The sequence below is a fragment of the Pleurodeles waltl genome, chromosome 11 (genome assembly GCF_031143425.1).
Source record: "Pleurodeles waltl isolate 20211129_DDA chromosome 11, aPleWal1.hap1.20221129, whole genome shotgun sequence".
NCBI classification, from domain to species: domain Eukaryota; kingdom Metazoa; phylum Chordata; class Amphibia; order Caudata; family Salamandridae; genus Pleurodeles; species Pleurodeles waltl.
Window position 1 is genome coordinate 708209075 of NC_090450.1, and position 23206 is coordinate 708232280.

Below are 23206 nucleotides of genomic sequence, written 5' to 3' on the forward strand. Positions count from 1 at the left end.
GTGGAGGTGCTTCTCAACTCCCCCTGCAGGAACTGTAACACCTGGCGGTGAGCCTCAAAGGCTCACCCCCTTTGTTACAGCACCCCAGGGCACTCCAGCTAGTGGAGTTGCCCGCCCCCTCCGGCCACGGCCCCACTTCTGGTGGCAAGGCCGGAGGAGATAATGAGAAAAACAAGGAGGAGTCACTGGCCAGTCAGGACAGCCCCTAAGGTGTCCTGAGCTGAGGTGACTCTGACTTTTAGAAATCCTACATCTTGCAGATGGAGGATTCCCCCAATAGGATTAGGGATGTGCCCCCCTCCCCTCAGGGAGGAGGCACAAAGAGGGTGTAGCCACCCTCAGGGCTAGTAGCCATTGGCTACTAACCCCCAGACATAAACACACCCCTAAATCGAGTATTTAGGGGCTCCCAGAACACAGCAAGATAGATTCCTGCAACCTAAGATGAAGAAGGACTGCTGAGCTGAAAAATCTGCAGAGAAGACGGAGACACCAACTGCTTTGGCCCCAGCTCTACCCGCCTGTCTCCCCACTTCAAAAGACCTGCTCCAGCAACGCGTTCCACAGGGTCCAGCAACCTCTGAAGCCTCAGAGGACTACCCTGCATCTAAAAGGACCAAGAACTCCAGAGGACAGCGGCTCTGCTTCAAGAAAGAAGCATCTTTGCAACAAAGAAGCAACTTTGAAAGAACACGTTTCCCGCCGGAAGCGTGAGACTTTGCACTCTGCACCCAACGCCCCCGGCTCGACTTGTGGAGAACCAACGCTACAGGGAGGACTCCCCGGTGACTGCGAGCCCGAGTTGACCCCCTTGAACCCCCACAGCGACGCCTGCAGAGGGAATCCAGAGGCTCCCCCTGACCGCGACTGCCTGCTTCAAAGACCCGACGCCTGGTAAGGACACTGCACCCGCAGCCCCCAGGACCTGAAGGATCCGACCTCCAGTGCAGGAGTGACCCCCAGGTGGCCCTCTCCCTTGCCCAGGTGGTGGCCACCCCGAGGAGCCCCCCCCCTTGCCTGTCTGCATCGCTGAAGAGACCCCTTGGTCTCCCATTGAACTCCATTGTAAACCCGAAGCTGTTTATACACTGCACCCGGCCGCCCCCGTGCCGCTGAGGGTGTACTTTTTGTGCTGACTTGTGTCCCCCCCGGTGCCCTACAAAACCCCCCTGGTCTGCTCTCCGAAGACGGGGGTACTTACCTGCTGGCAGACTGGAACCGGGGCACCCCCTTCTCCATTGAAGCCTATGCGTTTTGGGTACCACTTTGACCTCTGCACCTGACCGGCCCTGAGCTGCTGGTGTGGTAACTTTGGGGTTGCTCTGAACCCCCAACGGTGGGCTACCTTGGACCCAACTTTGAACCCTGTAGGTGGTTTACTTACCTGCAAATCTAACAAACACTTACCTCCCCCAGGAACTGTTGAAAATTGCACTGTCTAGTTTAAAAATAGCTTATTGCCATTTGTGTGAAAACTGTTAATGCTATTTTGCTAATTCAAAGTTCCTAAAGTTCCTAAGTGAAATACCTTTCATTTAAAGTATTGTTTGTAAATCTTGAACCTGTGGTTCTTAAAATAAACTAAGAAAATATATTTTTCTGTATAAAAACCTGTTGGCCTGGAATTGTCTTTGAGTGTGTGTTCCCCATTTATTGCCTGTGTGTGTACAACAAATGCTTAACACTACCCTCTGATAAGCCTACTGCTCGACCACATTACCACAAAATAGAGCATTAGAATTATCTCTTTTTGCCACTATCTTACCTCTAAGAGGAACCCTTGGACTCAGTGCATGCATTTCTTACTTTGAAATAGTACATACAGAGCCAACTTCCTACAATAATAAACTGTGTTTATTATTCTTTTGTTGTTAAAGGGACGGGCCAATGGGGCTGATGAGGATGAGGGGAGTTCACTGTGCACTCCCTTCAGTGCGCATGTATGTTTGGTCAGCCTTCTCGGGCTGGCCAAACACACATGCGCACTGTGCTCTCTCCAGCCTGGCACTGTGGTGCCGGGCTGGAGATCAGGCACAGGCTACCAATCTGCCTGGGAGTTCCGTGGCTGGGTGCTCCAGCCAATCCTAATGTTGCTCTGAGCAGATTCAGAATTGGCCGCAGGGCAGGCTGGGAGCCTGTGTCTTCCTGCAGTGACCAGAAAAGAGAATCAGTGCGGTGGAGCAGGTAAGTTTTTATGTTTTATTTTTTTAATGATTTTTTCCCCCTGCATGCTGCCCTGCCCCTTTAATGCGCAGCGCGCTGCAACTGCACCTTACCACACACAACTTAGGAGTTGCATCCAAACTTGGATAGAAAACAGAAGTTGTCATAGATTTTGTCCTCCTCCAGATCTCAAATAATACCCCTGTAGGCTGAAAAAAGCTATGGGTAATATCCAGTGCATGAACATGTGAAACTAAATTGAAAGAAGTTAAACACAGAAATGTTGCCAATTTCCACGTTAACTGCTTCAATCCCAAATACTTATTGCTTGGCCATTTGCTGAAATATCTGCAAAACTAAATCCCCATCCCACAGAGACTTAAATCTAGGCTCCAGGGGCCTCTTTAACCTTTCGTAATTCTTCAAAGCAAAGGACTCTTACCTATTGAAACACCCTGAACCAAAGAATGACCAGCTGCCACTGGTGATCTGTAGTAATTGAACGTTCTATATGATAAACCCCTATCAAACAAACCTGCTAGAAGATTTGCCACTTCTATCAGCCTCCACATGATCCAAATCCCTTTCTAAGCACCAACGTAACCAGATTATCCAGGCACTTTGCTACCTCTTCTTGGTTCCTAATGCCCAGGACTCATCAAGCAACCCAAAAGCCGTTGAAAAACGATCTGTGAATCTTCCAGAGCCCCTGTAATCTTCCAAACTAGAAGGTTCAATACACCAGCCTCTACCTAAGGATGCTCTCCTTTTGCCCCTCTTTGCATGATCTAATTAGAAAAGGAATCTCCATGACCATATTCAATGCTGTAGGAAACCAGGGTTGCGTCCTCCAAAAAGGAGTCACTAGAACAATATGACACTTCTGTGGCCTGCACTGCAACATCACCTTCTCTATCATTGAGAATGGTGGAAACACATACCCCCTCATGCCTGTCCAGTCCTCTATAAACTCATCCACTGCAAAAGCACCTAGATCGGGCCTCCAACATACGTAACGTTACAACTGGAAAGTCAGAGGCAATGGAAAGAGAGCTACTTCTAAAGGTCCCATACAATTCTGAATCTTCCTGAAATACTTCTCCTGTAACTTCCAATCACTTAAATCTCTTATGTACCCTGAATTCCAATCTGCCACCACATTGTGAACTCCAGGAAAGTATGCCGCTTTCAATGCAATTTTGTTCTTCAAACAAAACTCCCACATCTCTTTTTCCAGATCTGCCAATTTCTGGTATCTGATACCCCTTAGTTTGTTGATATAGGTTACTGATGAAATACTGTCCATTTTCAATAATACTGAAGTACCTTGTGATTGCCCTTTGAAACTGCAAAGGGAAAAAATCCCTGCTCTCAATTCCAAACAATTGATCTGCTCCTCTTTCTCCAACAAATTCCAGACTATCCTTGTCTCCTGACCAGGACACTGGGCTCCCCAACCTGCCAAGCTGGCACAAGTTTCCAGAACATACTCTGGCAATGTTCCAAAAATCGCTTGACCATTCCATGCTTCCAAATTTTCCAGCCACCAATGTAATTCTTCTATCCCTTTTACACTTAACTTTATTTTGTCCCCATGAAACAGGCCTTTTGCCAAATTTGCCTTCCTCAGTCTCTGTAAAACTCCTGCATGTAAAACTTATGCAAAGGTCCTGCTTGGATTGAGGACAATAGGAAACTAATCACACGAGCTAGATCTCTCAAACTCACCTCCTTCTTCTTCAACACATGCCTTACTTCTTCCTTTATCTTCTTTATGTGAAGCTGTAACTGACACTTCATTGCATCTTCTACAAATCCAAGAATCTCCACACTCCACTTGGAACTAGAACAGATGTGCCCACATTCACTATTAAATGTAGTTTCATTAGCAAATCTTTCACCAAATTCAAATGAAACAATAACTTGTCCCCACTCTGATTCATGATCAAAACATCGTCCAGATATATTATCCACCTGACTCCTCTTTCTCACAAAAAACTACCACAGGACGTAACACCTTTGTGAAAAACAATGGTGCTGATGACAATCCGAAAGGAAGGCATGGAACGGATACAGGGCTGTTTTCATCTGAATCGTAGAAACCTCTGACTTCTCCTGTCTATTAGTATCGTAAAGTAAGCATCCTTGAGATCCATTTTTATTAACCAATACTTCTTCTGCAACATGTCTTGTAACAGATGCCTGTATGTAAGATAGTGGTTTAGGTATCCTAAATGTATGACTGGCCTCCAACCTTTGTCCTTTTTCTCTACTACAAATAGTATACTGACAAACCATATATATTTGTCTTTCACTTCTATTATAGGTGTTTTTTCCAACATTTGTCTCACTTCCTCTAATATAACCCCCTCTTGTTCTTTCTGGAAACACAGTTCCCTTGGTTCTCATACCTATATTTAGTCTGATTCCAAATCCGTCCGATAATCTGAAATTTTTTGCAACACCCAAGGATCCATTGTCAACTCCTTCCATTGTTGTTGAAAATATTTAAACCTTCCTCCCCTTTTGCTGGATAGAACCAAAATTGATCCTCATACTCACCTTGTCCTGAGTTATCCTGAGGCTCTACTCCTGCTACTACTCCCTCTTTGGGGGTAGAATCCTGAATATTGTCCAGCATAACCTTCTTGCCTGCTTTGCGATCCCAAGCTTTCTGAACCATGGGGCTTATAATGTCCTCGGCTGAGAGGGTGCCTTCCTCTCGCAGCCCTTCTATAAAACCTGCCACCAGAAAAAACCTTCTGCGTGGAAGTCTGTGCTTTATCTAGGCTGCTAAAGGTTTGAACAGATTTGCAAATGCTCTTTACCATATCATCACCGAAAAGCAGGCCTTTTGTTTCCTCACTGCTTTCCTTTAAGCCAACTCACCAAGCATGGGATTAATATGCATTAAGATAGTTTTCCTGCGTTCTGCTAGGATTCCTGCATTAGCATTTCCTAACAGGCAAATTACCCTCTGGCAGCATCCTCTTAAAAGATGTATATTCATATCTGTGCCTTTGAAATAGGCCTCCTCAATTAAATCAAACATTCTAGCCAAAGGCCCAAGAACATCTAGTACTCGGTATGGCATTGTTCTAGAGACTACTCCAGACTCTTCCTAGGGTCCCTGCCCATCTTAAAGAAATAAGCAATCAATTCTGAATCGATATTAGTTGTAACTATAACTTTATCCTCAATCACTGGATGCAAGCACTCCACTTGCAACACGTTTCTTTCCTCTCTATCTAACGGCTTCCTAATCCAGTGCTTAATATATATATTCCGCCACATGCTCTAATGGCCACCATTCCTTCCCTCTAGGATGAAAATGTCTTTGGAGTGAAAAAGCTTCACCCCCATAGGATAACCAACAATCTTCCTAGCCTTTTCTTTACCTTTAAATATTGTATATCATTCAACTCATCCTTCAAACCATCCTAATAATTAAGGTCTAAAATATATTAGTCGAAATCTTGACGTCTGTCACTTCGATCTACATCATCATCCTCATTTGCAATGCTTGATTGCCCATCCTGTGTGTCGCTAAGGACATCCAATCTCTTTGAATCGCTTAGGACTCCTTTCTGTGAGCTGCATGAGACTCCCCTCCTTACATCTGCATCCTTAGAATGCTTCCTCGCCCATGAGGCATTTTCTCCCTGGATCCCTATTACTCTCTTCCTCACCTTCTGAAATTGTAAAATATTCCTGTCTTTGTTACCTTTATGAGGGTGCATATTATTCATAACCTCCTTAAATGTCTCTTTAATCACAGATTGTAATTCTTGACACACAATGTTCCTATCTCCTCCTGACTCAACTCCCCAGGAGTCTTGTCTGCCATTTTAATAAATAAACCCCTTCTCCTGAGGGAGATCACTGCTAGAATTCCAAATGCCCCGGGGAGCGGGCATGCACTGATATGTCCAATCTCCTTTAACAATCGGCACTATACAGAAAACACATGAGTCTCAAATCAAGCCCTACTTCCTTGTGAAACAGGACAGAGCATCTGTAATTTTAAAATGGGGATGATTGATAATACAAATATGTGAGGCGAACATCAGTAACCCTGAAAGGGCGGCCACCTCACTACTCAGCACCGTTATAGAAATGCTCAAACATTCCCAAAAATCCCCAGCTGAATGCAACCAGCCGAAATAGGTATGCCTCAGCAGGATATGCCTGAACTTACTTAAAAGCAATAATACAATTAAAAAAAACTACTGCTGCTAAGTTTAAAACTCAAAAGTCCTCAAAGTAATGTATCTAAATGAAGAAAAAAAAACTTACCACCCTCAAAACAAAAACCTAGAAAATAAATACACCCATAAGTTGGGTTGTCAAATAAAACCTACTCACATAAGGACAAACCTACGTTCTTACAACAATAAATGTCATAAAAAACACACACACACATCAAGCAATACTTAAGTGCTCAGAAGCAGCAATCAAAAGTGGGAGAAAATGGTGGACATAGAGATTTGTGTGGACTCAAGTGTTCTATTGATTGTGATCTCATTTACAAATTCTGATTATTGTCTCTTTCAGGTATGCTGCTCAGGAGGAGTGCATAAAAGGTTGATGCATAATGCTAGCCTCCTGTCTTGCCATAAAATCTGAAGCTCACCACCCCCCCAGTCTTATTGACCAAGCTACAGTCCTTGTAGGCGCTTCTGCTTCATCCGTTCAGGAGGGCTGTAGACGACCACTGTACCTCGTGTCTTTACTGGTCGGTCCACGAAGCAGCTCAGAACAGCCTTTCCAAAATGACAATTTTCCAGGATGCTGCAATCTACTCCCAGTAATTCTCCCTTCCCCGATTATAAAATACTCCCCCGAACTGTATCGTTTTTCCAGAATCTAATGGTCTCAGATTACATCTTGCAACCACTTGTTCTGACTAATTTGTGCCCTCTACCCCCTAATGTTGGCACAGTCTCTCCCCATACCTTGCAGTGAATGCCTCTTGCCAGTGACCCCATCCATCACACCTACTTCTTAATGTGTTACAAAACTTTCTTCCATTGCCCGTGTGCTCTTCCTTAGACACACCCCACCTTACTCACGTGTTGCAGGTGTTGACAAAGTGCTCATCGCTCCCCCAAAACAACACCACAACCACTATTCACAGAGGTTAAAAATGCATACTGCCCAACACCTTGTCCCCTTCAAGGTATCCCAGATGGATTCTCAGCCTACAGTGTATGCAAATGAAGTGTTCAAGATCTTGCTTAAATGTTTTGGATGCACAGGGAGGGTGAGTGTAGGTACCAATTTACCACAGGAAGGTAACTGCAGATGCCCGGATACCTGGGTAATGTAATTGGAGATATCGGAATGTCTCTTCAAAAGGGTAGCCTTATGTATCCGGATATGCATACAATGCCGTGGTAGATCCACTTTTTTTACTTAAATCCACTCACACAAGGACACTAAGCTTTAACAGACCACTACTGCATCACAGCCCTCGGTTTAAAGATGGCCGCCTCCACTCAAGGACACAAACCTTTGAAATGACCAGTTTTTCACCTGGTACGGGATGTGGAAATTTGCTTCTGAGAGCTGGGGTTTCAGGTTTTCTATTATCTTTTTAGGGCTATGTTCCTGAACATTGGGCACAGAAGGCTGTGAGAACAATCCCCTGGAGGTACTCAAATCAAAGATGAAGGGCTGGTTGTATGTCAGAACATCATCGCCTAAATATTGTCTGAAAAATATATTGTAGCCTAAATGTAGTTTACATAACAAATGCTCTATTGATTGTAGGTTTTGTATTATAAACTCAAATCGAGTGATGTGTTGTAAATTATATTTAGAAACCGTTTTTTACGCATTGAGGGAGAAGAGTCCACATCATTTTTGTTTTGAGATTTCTGTTGGATTCTTTATAGCTTCTGTAGGTTGGTCTCCACATTTAATGTTATCTGCTGAAAGTGAGAAAAAGCAATTGAATTTGCAGTGGGCATTGCAAAAATGTATAAAATAACTCAGTACACGTTTTTTTTCTGTATGACGTCTGCAGTACAAGATACACAGGTGAATTATGCAAGTGAAATGGCAGAGTCAGTAAAAATAGTGTGCCTAGTGTTGGCAGATTGTTTATGCCTATGGAGATACCCTATGATGACTTATGAGATGTCCTATTTGTACCTTTCCAGAAGATTTGCATTACATTTTTAGTTTGAGTTTAGCAGATGGTGCATGCTGCCTGGTTGCAAAAGACCTATTTGGGGGATTACCAAATCTTACAGTGCTGACAGCCCACCTTTTCCTTACTGTTGGTTTGCTTTATTGTTGCATTTATTCCCTTGCTTCTTTTTTTAAGGCTTTCTTTGCTCCAACATATCCATCTTGTGTTTTATCTCTCCCCTGGAGCATAACCCCTTTACCATCTCTCTAATTGGCTGGCTTACATAGCTGACTTTTAGGTGTTTTTTTCTTATTTGGTTAAGCACTTCATGAGTGTGTATTTGCTTTCCTGCTCTCTCCTTCCCTCCCTGGTTGCTCCTCCCAAATGCCCGACTCCCTCGCTCCGTGTTTCGCTTGTGTACTTTTCACCTGCTCTTTCTTGTACTCTGTGTTGTTCTCACACCCATGTGCTTCTTTCCCTCTCCCTGCATTACGGTCATTTTTGTTTGCTTCTCACTCGTATGATTCTCATCCTTGTTCTGCTTTTCCCCACCATGTGTGTTCTTTTCTTCATATGTGCGTCTCCCTCTGCCCCCTGTGGCTATCTACCTCTCACATTGCTTCTCCTCACCTGGTTTTCAATAGCCCCCACCGTTCCCTAACCTGTTATGGCTCCCTCCACAAATTAACAATCTTTTTTTTTTGTTTAAATGCACTTTCACACAAAAAAACTTTGTTTTATTTACTGATCCAAGCGGTATCTGCCATCTTGAATGGGCAAATAAAAAACAATTAAAACAAATAGCTCCCGCATCATTCTGCTGGTATGCACATCCGTTCATATGTGTGAGTGAGTTAAGTCATCATTCATGAGTGTGGAATTACACAATCACAGCTTTGTGCCTTTTTTTAATTTATTGAAAGTTTTTTGACAATGTCTCACAGCTTTGGGAAAAAGCCTGACTCTATACAGCATTGACATAAGGCACTGGCAAATTCAGGGGGTACCAAAGGCGAGACCTATTTGGCTTTGGCAGAGCTTGTATTAAATGTTACTAAAATCTCTAATTGCAGAGGCCAGTGATTGAGCGTATGATATATGGCATAGAATTTTAACCCCAATGACTCATTCAAAAACTCAGTAGGAAGGAATATACAACAAGACCCACCAATCAGCATGAGATATCGTTGAGGAAATATTTAGCATGCTGAAGTCAAGTTTCAGATGTGTGCACAATGTGGTGGGCTAGTGTTGTATTATTTTGTCATGAGCTGCAAAATCATAGCATCATGGTCTGTCGCACAATAAAGCCATGCCCCAATGACTGCAACTCAATGAGGACTTGGGCGTCTCATTTGAAAATAGTTGGTTGGAACCAGCCTTGGGTTGTATGTGTTGCAGGTCAGAGGAGACGCAGCCTAGCTGTTAAGGTTGGACTGCTCATATTGGAGCACAACTAAGGCTGGTTTGCACATGGCTGGTTACACCTGGATGGCACAGATTAAATAGAAATTATTGTATAAAATGCGTTGTGTCTTAATACCACTCATTCATATTCAGTCAAGAATTTCAATGGATCACTTTTTCGGTGTTAGTGAGACGGGCGCAAACACCAGTGGCGGCTGGCTCGTATTTACAATGGGGAGGGGTGTTGGATGGAAATACAATAAGAATACATTTGAAATATGGCACTTACCTGATGACGATTTTCTCTCTTCTCGCCATATCTCCCAGCTCCAATGCATGACGATCACGGGACCCAGGGAACTTCACAAGCCAATCATGATGCTGGTTTCATGCTGGTAATCAGCATGAAAGCAGCATCAGGATTGATGGCAGCAGCTTCTCTCAATGCTCACCAGAGCGCCTGAGGCCTGTGCTTTCTCTAACTCAGCTATCTTAAGACAGATGGGTTAGAGAAGTTTAAAGTGTGCAAGTCAGGCTGGCTGTCAGAAGACGGCCAGCCAAAGGGACTATAAACAAGTGCAGAGCTCCCTGCTGCTACTTGGCAGCAATTGCCTCGTCCCATTCTGACACTCGGTTCAGGACGGGGTGCTGAAAAATTAAATGGGCGGAGGGGCCACCCCTGGCAAACACATGTTAAATATGTCGAGAAATGTATTTTTACAAAGGTTGAAAGCACATCAGAATGACCATGGCTGCATAACATAGCCACTTAATAATGCATACTTGTTACTTTGAGTACTTTTAAAGTGTAGTAAGAACGATTAGCTATGTTTTTCAAACAATACCAAATTGAAAGCCAATGTATAATTGTCATGGGCTTTTTTTAAAAACATGATCATGTTTGTCAGGTGATTAATGGTATGCATTAATGCAGTAAAGCAACTGATGAGCATTAGGTGCACTGCCACCTAATGCGTTTGGGCTGTTGGCCACGCTCAGGGATTTGGTGCAGGTGGGCTGTCAGCCCTCGCTACGCACATGCCATGGCAATGCACAGCAGGGAGTAAGCCACAATGTCTGGCCCCCGGGCAGGCCATGTGCCAAATCCTCTGCGAATGCCCATACGGCTGCAGGCCCCCAACATTCATTTCATTTTTTTGTACAATTTTTATCCTTTTTTTTTTTTTTTTTACATTTTTTACACTCTGTAGAAGCTTCACCCCAATGGGACATCACTATTGTGCAAGCATGCCACAGTGAAGCCTGCACGGTAATGTTGAATTTTGAGCAGCAGCCACTCCCACCCCAAGTGCCAGTGTCTTAGGGTCTCCCTACTCTGCCCTTATATACTAATCTTCTAAAACAAATTGGGGACACGAGGACTGAGCAACATTTCTCTATGGGTTTCAGATAGTCACTCAGATCATTTGGTACTGAAGGACCAGTACTAGTCCCATGGTACCAAAAGGAGCTGATGGGAGAAAAAAGTTCCCCTGTTTATCATAGGGCCCTATTTTGACAACTTATGGTACTGCAGGACCAACCATCCAGATTCACATAACATTCTAACCCAACATGGGTCCCTCTTTAAATGCACATTTTGCAAAAAAAGGAAGATCAGATTTGCACCAAATAATAAAAAGCATGCCTTGCAAAAAAGGTCAATTTTCTGCCCAATTTGGTATAATTCTGTTCAGCTGTACTTTTCTTTAGTGGAAAGCAAACTCTCCTATGGTATTTAACCTGGGAAATCAATATTTTGAGACTGGACTCCTTTCTTCTTGTCCCTGTACTTTCATAGAAGTAGCATGAGTGAATGAACTTTCTTTTGGAAGTTTCAAGCAGATTTGACACGGGGCGCTAATGTAATGTAATGAAAGAAAAACGGTCTTCATATGAAAACTCTGACCAAGTTATATTAGATGCTAAGACTTTAACATACTTTGAAAAAAACTCAATACATTCACTGAACAAGCAAAGATTAAAGTGACAATATACTTAGGTGTTGAATTGAGATAAAAACTAACTTTAAAAAACCAATGAACATTTGTAATACTCTAGTAAAGTTTAGTCAACTAACTATAACCTGGTGACTGGAATTATGTGATGCAACGGCCTTTTCTATATAATTTGCAGATGTGTTGCTTGTCACTGTATTTGTGTGTTAAACTGATACTAATGAGGTGAAACATTTTCCCATAGAGTGTTATCATGTCAAAAAATGTCAAACTAATTGTTGAGACCGAAAAGTGCCCTGCTTGGTGACAGATATGCACCCCTGTCCGAGTGCCTCAGTTGCAAGGATACCTATTTTTTGTCATGGGTGAACACAGATCATGCATGTTTTTTTTTTTTTTAACATATTTTTATTGAATTTTCAATAGAATCATACATTTCAATGCGCCCATTTAACAGCAATAATAGGATGTTGTCAGTTACAGTAATTTGCTGGGCGCTCGTTTATTGAGCTTAACAAACAACCAATAACTTTCGTAGACCGTTAGATCCACGCTATTATGTCTATACTTTCAGGCATTGCCAGTTCGCGCATTTAAAGCTTTCTTTCGTGCAGGGGTTTCATTACGGGTAAGGGTTCTAGTTGAGGGCGACCCCTAAGAGAGGGGGGGTTGGGGGAGGGGGGTGGTTTGGCTTCTGCAGAACCTGTATCCACTAATTGGGGATGATGGTCGGTGTGTGTTATTTAACTTGTGTGTGCCTGGGGGTGTAGTGTATTGATATCAGTGCCGAGGCTCTGTTGGCAGGCGTGTGCGCATCTCCTGATTTACTGTCGCATTGCAGCCGGGGCGAAACCCGCAATTATCTGGGTAATCGCATCTATCTGCTGTTCAAGGGGGGTTTTCGTCATTCTTTGTTTCTAGTTTGGAGACTAGTGTGCCCCAGGTTTCACACCCCGAGTGTCGCAGTTCACCCCACGCCAGTTTCATTAGTACCTGATATTCAGCACGTGCCCAGCGAAGCATGAGAGTGAGCCAAGCTCCATGGTTGCGGGCCTTGGAGGCCTTCCAGTTCATGGCTATTAGTCTTTTGTACATTGCATAAGCCAGGTCTACGAATCTATGCATATGTTTGCTTCTTTTTGTTCTTGTCCTGAGGCCAAGTAGACAGGATTTGGGATTCGCGTCCAAGCCTAGGCCTGTCATTTCCGACAGTGCAGTGGTCAACACGGCCCACTCGCCCCTCACCCACGGGCACTCCCAGACCATATGATAAAACTGTGCTGCTGGGGTTTTGCATCTGGGGCAAGTTGGGTTCGATCCAGGAAACATATGTTTTATTCTGGCTGGTGCTAAATATGTCTGATGTAAGTAATTAAACTGTGTGTATTGGAATCTGGGGTTTCTTGAGACCTTGCGTGTGTGACTCAGGGCTTTTGGCCATTCTGTCTCTGAAATCGGGTCAGGCAGTGCGGCATTCCACCTCTCCCGAGTTTTCTGCAGATTAGACTCCGGGGGCTTATTCAGAAGTTTGTACGTATTTGAGGCTACTTTTTCACGAGTGTCGCAGCTCAGTATATGGTGTAGGTTAGTTAAGGTGCTTGTCTCAGCGTCCCCAGACCCCCATGTCCTCCTAATGGCGTGGCATATAGCGTGGTATGTCAGAAATTGCCCTGTGAGGGCCTGTATGGCTTCGAAGGACATTAGTTTTCCTTCCTCGAAGCATTCTTCCACCGTGCTTATGCCCGCATCTATCCAGGTTGCAGATGAGTGAGATCCAGTTGTCACCCATCCGGGGATTCGTTCTAGTGGTAGGAGAGGTGAGTAGGGAAGTGTTTTGGCATCTTTTTGAATGTACTTCTTCCAGTATGCATGTGCTGCTGCCATCAATGGATTTACGCGTGTGCTTTTAGTTTGCTTGTTCATGAGCCACTCAAGCAGAGGGACTCCCTGGAGTCGGGTTACCAGCCAGGTAGCTTCCGCTGAACTGGGATTATGAATCCAATTTAAGATCCACTGCAGCTGTGCTGCTGCAGAATAGAGCTCAAAGTTAGGGGCTCCCAGTCCACCCGCCGCCACCGGCAGATATAGTGTATTGAGTACGACCCGTCTTCTGCCATCACCCCACACCAGCTGCACCAGTGCAGAATTTAAACTGTTGAAGAAGCTTTTAGGGATTATGATCGGCAGGGCCGCGAAGTAATACAGCAGCCTGGGCAGCACTAGCATGTTGGCTATGGCAACCTTTCCCAGTGGTGAGAGCGGTAGTTTATTCCAGAAACGCAATGAGCTCTTTATAGATGTCACCGCTCTCCCCAGGTTGCCATCCCTGAGGTCTTCCACTCTGTGGTAGACGTTGACCCCTAAATATTTAAATGTGTCGAAGCACCATTTTAATTGGCCTGATGGGGTATTCTCACGTCTCGCTGGGGACCAGCCAACCAACGGGAATATGCAGGATTTCCCCCAATTAACTATCAAGCCAGAGATCTCTCCAAACTCGCACAGCAATGACATCACTGGGGGCAGCACCTCCTCTGCACTGCGTATATAGATCAAGGCATCATCTGCGTACAATGATATGACGTGGGATGTGCCGTTCCTTACAACCCCCCATTCTTCTTTTTTTGCACGGACACGCGCGGCCAATGGTTCCATCGCCAGGGCGAACAACAGGGGGGAAAGGGGGCAGCCCTGCCTTGTTCCCCTGCTAATTAGGAAGCTCTCTGATATGACTCCCCCTGTCTTCACCCTGGCCTGTGGGTTAGTGTACAGAATGCGTACCCATCTTATAAATTTTGGGCCTATGCCCATGTGCTGCATGGTGGCAAACAGGAAGTCCCATTCTAGTGTGTCGAATGCTTTTTCGATGTCTAGCGAAATCACCGCTTCCTCAGATGCACTCGGGGGGTTGTCGCCCATTACGCTCAGTAACCTACGAATGTTGAGGAAGGTGTTGAGTTTTGGGATGAATCCATTCTGGTCTTCGTGTACCAAAGTGTGCATGTGAGGAGCTAGCCTGTTGGCTCGTATTTTGCCAAGTAGTTTGCAATCTAGATTCAGTAGAGAAGGGGGTCTGTAGGGCCTAACGTCGGTGGGGTCTTGCCCCTGTTTCGGGAGGACCACTATCATTGCCTCTCTCATTTTGGGGGGGAGAGTTCCATTGACCTCTGCTTCTTCAATAACTTTTAGGAGATGTGCGATAAGGTGTGTCGCAAAGGTGGAGTAGTATTCTGACGGCAGGCCGTCTGCCCCTGCAACTTTATTTCTAGGTAGTTGTTCAAGAGCCTTGTTGAGTTCTCCTAGTGTGATGGGGGCCTATAATGTCTCCCTGTCAGCTTGTGTGAGTTGGGGCAGAGAGGATGCTGCCATAAAAGACTTGAGTTGTTGGGGGGTGCATGATGTGCGTGTAGTGTATAGTTGTGTGTAGTATTTCCTGAACGCATCATTTATTTCTTCCTGCATGGTTGCTAGTGCGCCTGCACCAATCCCTATTGCCCCAATTGGGGGGCATTGCCGTTCCTCCCGCAGGAGCCATGCGAGCAGCCTACCCGATCTGTCGCCTTCCGCTTGTAATCTGGTCAAGTGATATTTGTAGTCATGAAGGCGTAGTGTGGCGTCAGCGGCTGCGTATTCTGCACGCGCATCTTTTAATGACGTGTATGGTGTTTCGCTGCAGGCCACTGCGTTTTATAGTGCTCTTAGTTTCTTTTCCAGTTTGCTAACCTCTGCATGGAGTGTACGTCTTACCCCCATGTAGTGGAAATACAGTGCCCGCGAGTCACTGCTTTATGTGCGTCCCACTCTACTACTCTTAAGTTTGTGGTGCCAGAGTTCAATTCCCAGTACTGTTTGAGCGATGTTCTCAGTGTGTCTGTAAATGCAGGGTCCTGCAGCGCTTCCACTTGTAGTCTCCAGGTTGGGATCGCTTGTCGCCTCCTGCCCCAGTCTAGAGTTATTTTAAGCGGCAAGTGGTCTGATAGTGTCTTAGCTAAGTATTCAATCCCGTTGGTTACTGTGCAAATGTCCTGGGTACCCCATAGTAGATCTATCCTGGTGTACACTTTGTGTGGTACTGAATAAAATGAATATTCTCTGTGTTGTGGGTGCTTCATGTGCCACAAATCATAGAGGCCCATGTTACTGGCCCATGTTGCCAGTGGGTACCTGGGGCATCTGTTGGCCGCTAGATGTGTAGGGGGCTAGACCTATCCAATGTCGGGTCCGGCGTATTATTGAAATCTCCACCCCATATTGCGGGTGTTGCGGGGTTCGTCAATAGTGCTGGGGTGAGCGTGTTCAGGAACTCAGGTAACGCAGTGTTAGGGGCGTATATTCCTATGAGTGATAGTTGTTTGCCGTCTAATTTACCCTCCACCACTACGTACCTACCCCCCTGGTCTATCCTGTATGATGTGTGAAGAAACGGGACACTCCCTGCTATCCATATCAGGACCTCCCGCGCAAAGGTTGAATAAGATGTGCCTACGATCTTTCCTCCCCATTTGTTCCGCAGTTCTTGTAGGTCTGGGTCCCGCAGGTGGGTTTCTTGTAAGATTGCAATGTGTGTGCCCTGGTGTGTGAGTCTTGCATGCACCCTGGACCTTTTGCTATGGTTCCCGAGCCCCCCCTAAGTCCTATCCTTGTGCTATTAGATAGCTATTTTCCTTAGCAGGAGTTTAGTAACCCAAGCGTGGCGGGGGCAGTATACCTATTTTGTGCTTATTAGTGCCATTAGTGTGAATAGGCCTGTTGGAAATGGCCCTTTCTGCAGGGTTAACCCTGAACTTTTGCCTTTCTCCTCCTATTTTCTGACCCTATTCTTGTTGGCTTCTGGACTCTGGGCATTTACCACTGCTCACGAGTGCTAAACGGCACATGCTCTCTCTCTTAAACATGGTATGATTAGCTTACACCTGTTTAGCACATTTATTTTACCTGTAAGTCCCTTGTAAAGTGGTATGCCATATACCAAAGGTCTGTAAATTAAATGCTACTAGTGGGACCACAGAAATAGCCTTTCAAACCTGCCTCCCACTGCAGTGCCTGCAAGCCACATTAACTTGGAATTTCAAACTACTTGCCAAGGCCAAAGCTCCCCTTTTATTAGGCCTAAGGTAGGCTCCAGATAGCCCTATGGGCATGATGCTGTGTATGTAAAAGGTAGGGCATGCACCTTTATGTTTTGCATGTCCTAGTAGTGACAAACAGTCCATCTCATTTTCACTACTGTGAGGGATGCTGCTCTCATAGGGTAGCATTGAAAATTCCCTTATATACTTTGAAGTGGTAATTTCTGATCTGAAAGAAGTAGCATTGGCATTTTTGCTATGTTTGGAATGGTAGTGAGCAATCCTGCTTGCTGTTGTGGTTGGATTTTACATTACTATTTTAGAAATGCCACTTTTGGAAAGTTGGCATTTCTCTGTGCTTATAACTTGAGTGTTTTGCAGTCTGAATCCAATCCATGTCTGTGCTGGTTGGCAGCTACCCTTGTGTATTCCATCCAGAGAGCCATAAACACAGGACACTCAACTGCATCTGCATACTGATCGGTCTTCCTTAGCAAGAAGGGTGGGGAGGCCCATGCTTACACTTCAAAGGGTAGTGGCCTGACCCCACACAAAAGACTGATAACCCCCCACAGACAGTCTGAACCCAGGGCTAGGTTAAATTACGTTCTAACTAACCTTGCAGTCAACTTCTTCACCTGATAACTACTCATAATGGCAGACGCCTAGAGGACCACAGACCTCCATTACTTGAGCGGAAAGACTGAGACAGGAAGAGAACAATAGATAACTAAAGGACATAGGACTTAATGATTGGGCTGTTGTTGCAGGGAAAGGCAATTAGAAATGACAATTACAAACCCAGTCACTAGGCTTGATAACAGCAGTAACGAAATCCCGCTCACCAGATACCAGCAGATGGAAAATGCACCAGAAATCTAGGCTGAACACTCTCTTCATTAGTTTGCAGCTACCAGGAAGTCCTGCACGGACTGGGCACTGTTGGTCGCTGTAAGGAAATGTTGCAAGCACTAATTATGAGGCAAGCCAGTGAGACAAGAGAACAATAAGGAAATAATGTTACTAGTACCTTTAAATGAATGTGTATGCATCATTTATGACCATAGCTGCACAGCCTTTATTATCAATAATGATTGCTGTAGAAACATCTAGTTGCTAGCACAGGTACCACGCAGTTATATCTGCAATTACACCCCCTGCCACAGAGTGCCTTCTCTTCACTTTGCCGACCAGTACAAGCACCTGATCCAGCCAACCAGTGCCCGATTGTCCCAATGCCCGCAAGTGGCAGCTTTTCACACTGCTAACCATTGCCAGATGTTCACCAATGCCAGTTCCTCCAATGCTCACCATTTGACTTATCATTGCTTTACAGCACTGCAGCATTGGAAGTATTGTTACGTATGAATTTATTATATTGTTATCCTTTTTTTTACTTTTCACTTACAATAACATGACATACAAAAACATACTATGCTCAAATTTGAGGACGTAAACATTGCAAACAACTTTAAAAAATGAAACTTTTAAATCTGACAGTTGCACAATATGAAAATGCTGTATTTTTAATTCCTCCGAGCCCATCTATAACAACTCAGGAGTTTCATTGCCAGATCCCGAGAAAAGCCTCATTACAGTCACAAACCTACAATCCTATATCTAATTTTGATAGCATCTGCAGGTGCAGATCACAGAATTCTAATAAAGATTTAGAATGCTATCATAGTACATAAAATGTGCCACCTCTCGGAGTCATGCTGTTGGACAAGACATCTTTACACTCCTTCACTTTCTCGTGCAGTAGCTGAATTTTGAGATGAAAATTGCTCTAATCTCTGCTGCCAGCAATTCTAGAACTAATGTAAACTTCAAAACATGCTTTATGTTTCCATGAATTCATTTTATATATTAAATTGTTTCCATTGGGTGATCATTAAAGTTTTCAACATGTTTTAAAAGAACTGCCTAATTGTTCACATATATAGGTAAGCATTCCAGAGTATTGCATCAAGTGCAGTACATTACAGAAGCAAGAAGAAAAAGAACAGGCCTGATCTTCTGCGCTAGAAACTATTTTTCCTACATATGAAAAACATGAAAAACTCTCTTCCTATGAAAATTCTGACCTAATTATGCCTCACACCGTGGCAACTGCCACTAAAAGTTATGTTATAGATATGTTAAATGCTATTAGCTTAACATACATTAAAAAACTCTACAAATTGACTGAACCAACAAAGATGAAAGTGACGAAATAGTTAGGTGTGGAAAAAAGACAAGCACTAACTTTAAAGAACCAAAGAACCTTTGTAATACTCCAGTTATATTTTAATCGACTATACTTCAGGGCCACTGGAATTATGTAATGCAACGGCCTTTCCTACATAGTTTGCAGATTTGTTGCTGATTTGCATATTAAAATTATACTAATGAGGTGAAACCTTTGCTAAGAGAATGCTATCATTGTGAAAAAATTACATACAAATTGTTGAGGTGGAAAATGCCCTGCATGGTGATGGAATCGCACCACTGCCCGAGTGCCTCAGCTGCATTGATATCTGGGGTCTTAGTGCAGGTTTTTGGTGATGGGCGAACACGGATCATGCATGGGCGCTATAACTTAGGCCTGTCTCATGGTAATGCTGTCTTGTTAGCCTGGGAGGGGTGTACCAAGTGCTACCCTCGTGCTCGTAGAGGGCTACTGTCTTTACTAGGAGTTTAGTAAACCATGCTAGCATGTTTGTAACCCTAGTGATCAATAGTGTGTGCAGCTCTTTTTACCTGTGTCACTTGAGCGATGCTTACCAGCCCACGCATGTAATGTTCTGCTGCTGTGTACTAAACTCACCTTTGCCCTACCTGATGATAATGTGTAGTGACAGACAGTGTGTGATAAGTATGTGCGCATGCTGGGATGTATGTGTCCCTTTGCATAGTCCACACCATGGAGACCTATGGGTGCCATTTTGGAGCCCAGGGCCTGGAAGGGCTAGTAGAGGTGAGGACTGTAACTCTCAGACAGGAGATGTGGATGGCTGACATCCCTGAGGGCTGGGGTGGGAACACACGCACACACGATGGAGGAAGAGGAGCAGAGCATCATCTGTACACATCAAAGGTCCTTCTGATTACAGGAAGAGTTACTGGCTAATGGGTGTTGGAGTGTGACCTTTAAAATCAATATTAACATGAAAAGCTTGAAATATAATGTATAATGAAGCTGCATAGAAAATCTGTTAACATAGAAGATAATACACACATTTGAAATATGCCCACGGGGAGTGGCCACCAATGTATACGAAGACTGATGAAACTTATTAATGATGAATTAATGATGCACTAACGTATGGGTTTGTATTAGCATATTAAGATTAAAGTCATGTATTGGGGTTTTGCTAAATAAATTACTAGGCCTTAGTTAGTGAGGGTCTGGGCCTAGCTGCCTGGTCTCATTTTAAACTGTGATTTTCTAACGTGCAATGTGCTGCTATTCTGAAGGACACGAAGTTGTACTTTTCCAGAAGCTAAAGATGTGTGTGTAGCCATAGTAAATTCTTTCTCATGGGATCCGACTTGCTCAAGGAGACATTCTTGCCGAATGCAGCAGTGTAATTCGTAACAGGTGCAAGGCTGGCTAGGCTAGGAGAAGACAATGGGACTACTGACTGGAGCGTAAAGTTTAACTTTTCTTACCTGACATTCCACCCGATGAAGACGTCAATTACAGGAGCCAATCAACTGCATGAGAACTGTGTTTTGTGGAAAATTCTAGTAAGGTGCATGGAGAATTATTGGATAGAGATAATGATGCACCAAAATTGATCCACTAGGGAAATAAGGGCTAGTTCGACTGTTTTGATATAACCGCATGACCCAAGGAGAAATCAGCCATTACTGGACATTCCACTGAGCCATACTCTGCCATTATTCTTTGAGAGTTTGCTGTTTATCCTTCTAATACTTTAAACCATCCTCTAGTGAACTCTTACCTTACTTCTCCTCCTTTTGAGGGAAGAGCCTTTTTCTTAGCTATGCCATACTGAGACTTTGCCCTGTCCTGTCTTTGCTGATGCCGAATCGACTGATGTCCTGAGGACGAAGCCTGATGCTGTTTGCTGATTCGTTGGAGGGTTAACTATCTGATGATAATTGTAATTGTCTGTTTGCCTTTTCTTTCTAGCTACCAAGTGCCGTTTTGATAGAGGCCATAGTTAGATGTTTTCCAAATTTGTGTTTGCTAAATTGTTTTGCATGAAGCCCAACATGCCGGCCGATGCTAATTTGAGGTTAGTTAAGGTGTTCACTAAAATCTGACGCAAATAGACAAATGACTGGGTTCTTGCTTAATTGAACCTTGTCCTCTGAGACTTTGCTAAGCTGCTTCTTATTAGTGATGTGTTAATGCTTAATGAATATTCTCTATGCGTTGATTGTGTTCAAATTATGTATCTGAAGAGTTACTAATGAGATTGATTGCTAATGAGATTAACAAAGATGACTAGTAGATTGTAATCAATAGGGAATAAATATCCTAACACTTAACTAGATTTGTGTGGTTATTCATTGGCCGAAAGGTCATGGTGATTTCATTATTGATTCTTATTAAATGTTATTGATTATCTTGTTGATTAGTTACTAAGAGATTGATTGGGTTATTGAGATATTGATTATGTGATGCCAGAAAAATACCTCGTACTGGGAAGTCTCCAAACGTGGTCAAAAGGTTAATCGCCTAGGCGTGTCTCCTTGTAAGTTTACTTATCACGGTTCTGACGAGCTATCATGGGACCTGGCCCCAATATCAGGAGAGATGTTGGAACTGATAAGGCTGGCACTGGAGGACCAACGTTTTATGAAAGAGGGGATGGTTTAGGCCTTTGAACCATTATGAGGCATATTTTGTTCAAGGCTGAAAGGCAGGTTCGATCATCAGTTATTCCCTTTGCCTCTGTGTGTTGTGGGTCAATCAAAAGTGGAGACAGTCCGGCTATAGCAGACTGTCTGTTTGACAAAGAGAAGGACAATGAAGAGGGCACTTCAAAGAAGTTAATACCCACAGCAGGAATATTAAGGGATCAGACACTGGATCACATTTGTGTCTAGAGTTGGACTATACATGTGGAAAAATAAGACCCACAACGTGTTCAACAGCACTGTTACCCAGCCAGGTGCAACAGGAAAGAAAACCTCAAAGACATCTAGCTGCTGAAACCAGGACTAGGGATCAAGTTCTCCTGGTCTCCCTGCTAGTTGAAGGGCTGTCATACAGACAGGAAGTCAAAACAACTGAGCCTGAAGCACCAGCCTTCTGTCTGTTTGCCAAGATCAGCGGACCCTATAAGGAGTAAGAGATTGGCTGGGGAGACCAAGGCCCAACAGGGATCCTAATAAGTGGAACCTGGTGAGTGAAGTGTGAGACACGCAGTCTGGTCCACTGCAAGAGTGCAGACTGCCTGTCCGATCTTTCCAAAGTAGGTGACCCCTCCATGTGCCAGGTGGGGGCCTACCATGAAGTGCAGGCTGCAATCATGTGTGCTTGAATGTCAATGACCCCTGTGTGTCAGAAGAGGGGCCACCATGAAGTGTGGGCTGCCGCACATGTGTGTGTCAAAGTTGGTGAACCCAATGTGTCAAGATGGAACCACTGTGAAGTTTGGGCCATCACCCATGTGTGCACCAATGTTGATGACCCTTGTGTGTCAGGAAGGAGGCTACTGTGAAAAGAAGGCCATTTCCTGTGTGTAGGCTGAAGACAGAAACTCCTGTGTGACAAAGAGAGGGATTACCAAGAAGTCAGGGCTGTCACTATGGGTCATTGTGCCAAGGAAGCTGTAAATAATACTTACAGGAGATGAGCTAGGATGTCCAACACCGAGCAGATCATCTGAAGACTGAGGAGGCCAATCCGTTGTTGGAGAAAGACCACAAGAAGTCATTGCTTCTCAGTATCAATAGACCAAAGCCAGCAAATGAGTGCACCAGTCCTCCTGTGATTGCCAGCTGTCACTGAATGGGGTAAGACTCTACTAGGCTGTCAGGTCATCTGGGGATTTTCACAAATTGAGCACCCAAGAGCTACTAACATTTACCCTTAAGGCAAAACTTAGACATCTTAGAGTCACCACCATTATCAACAGAGGAATAACTAACCCTACTTGAAGGGAAAGAAGGACTTAGGGACTCTGCCCGGGACAACACTAAAGTGCTGGCCTTAAGAGTCTGTGTAGATTATTGACTGTGCTGATTACTTGGTTTGTATATTTATAATAAAATACTCCTTTTTTTTCCTAAAAACAAGCATTTAACTGGACAATCAGCTTAATGCTGTTACCATTTGTACTCCAAGTCATGGGCTTGTGTATGTCATACAACTACTTCCCCATCAAAGAGCCTTGGACTGTTCAATCTGTGTTAAGTGCTGAAAGGGTAGTACATGGCCCTGTTACTCAGGACCCATAGTAGATCAGGCCCTGGATATCAGGGGCAAAAGGCCCAACTCATATGGTTGGGCC

The 23206-nt window shown here is 44.2% G+C and overlaps 1 protein-coding gene and 1 long non-coding RNA gene across 2 annotated transcripts in view; one reads left to right on the forward strand and one right to left on the reverse strand.

Annotated features, from left to right (window-relative positions):
- The window catches only part of LOC138266025 (uncharacterized), a 341072-nt gene that overhangs the window by 182664 nt on the left and 135202 nt on the right, over positions 1-23206 (reverse strand). The window lies entirely within an intron of this gene.
- The window catches only part of LOC138266026 (uncharacterized), a 199164-nt gene that overhangs the window by 141118 nt on the left and 34840 nt on the right, over positions 1-23206 (forward strand). The window lies entirely within an intron of this gene.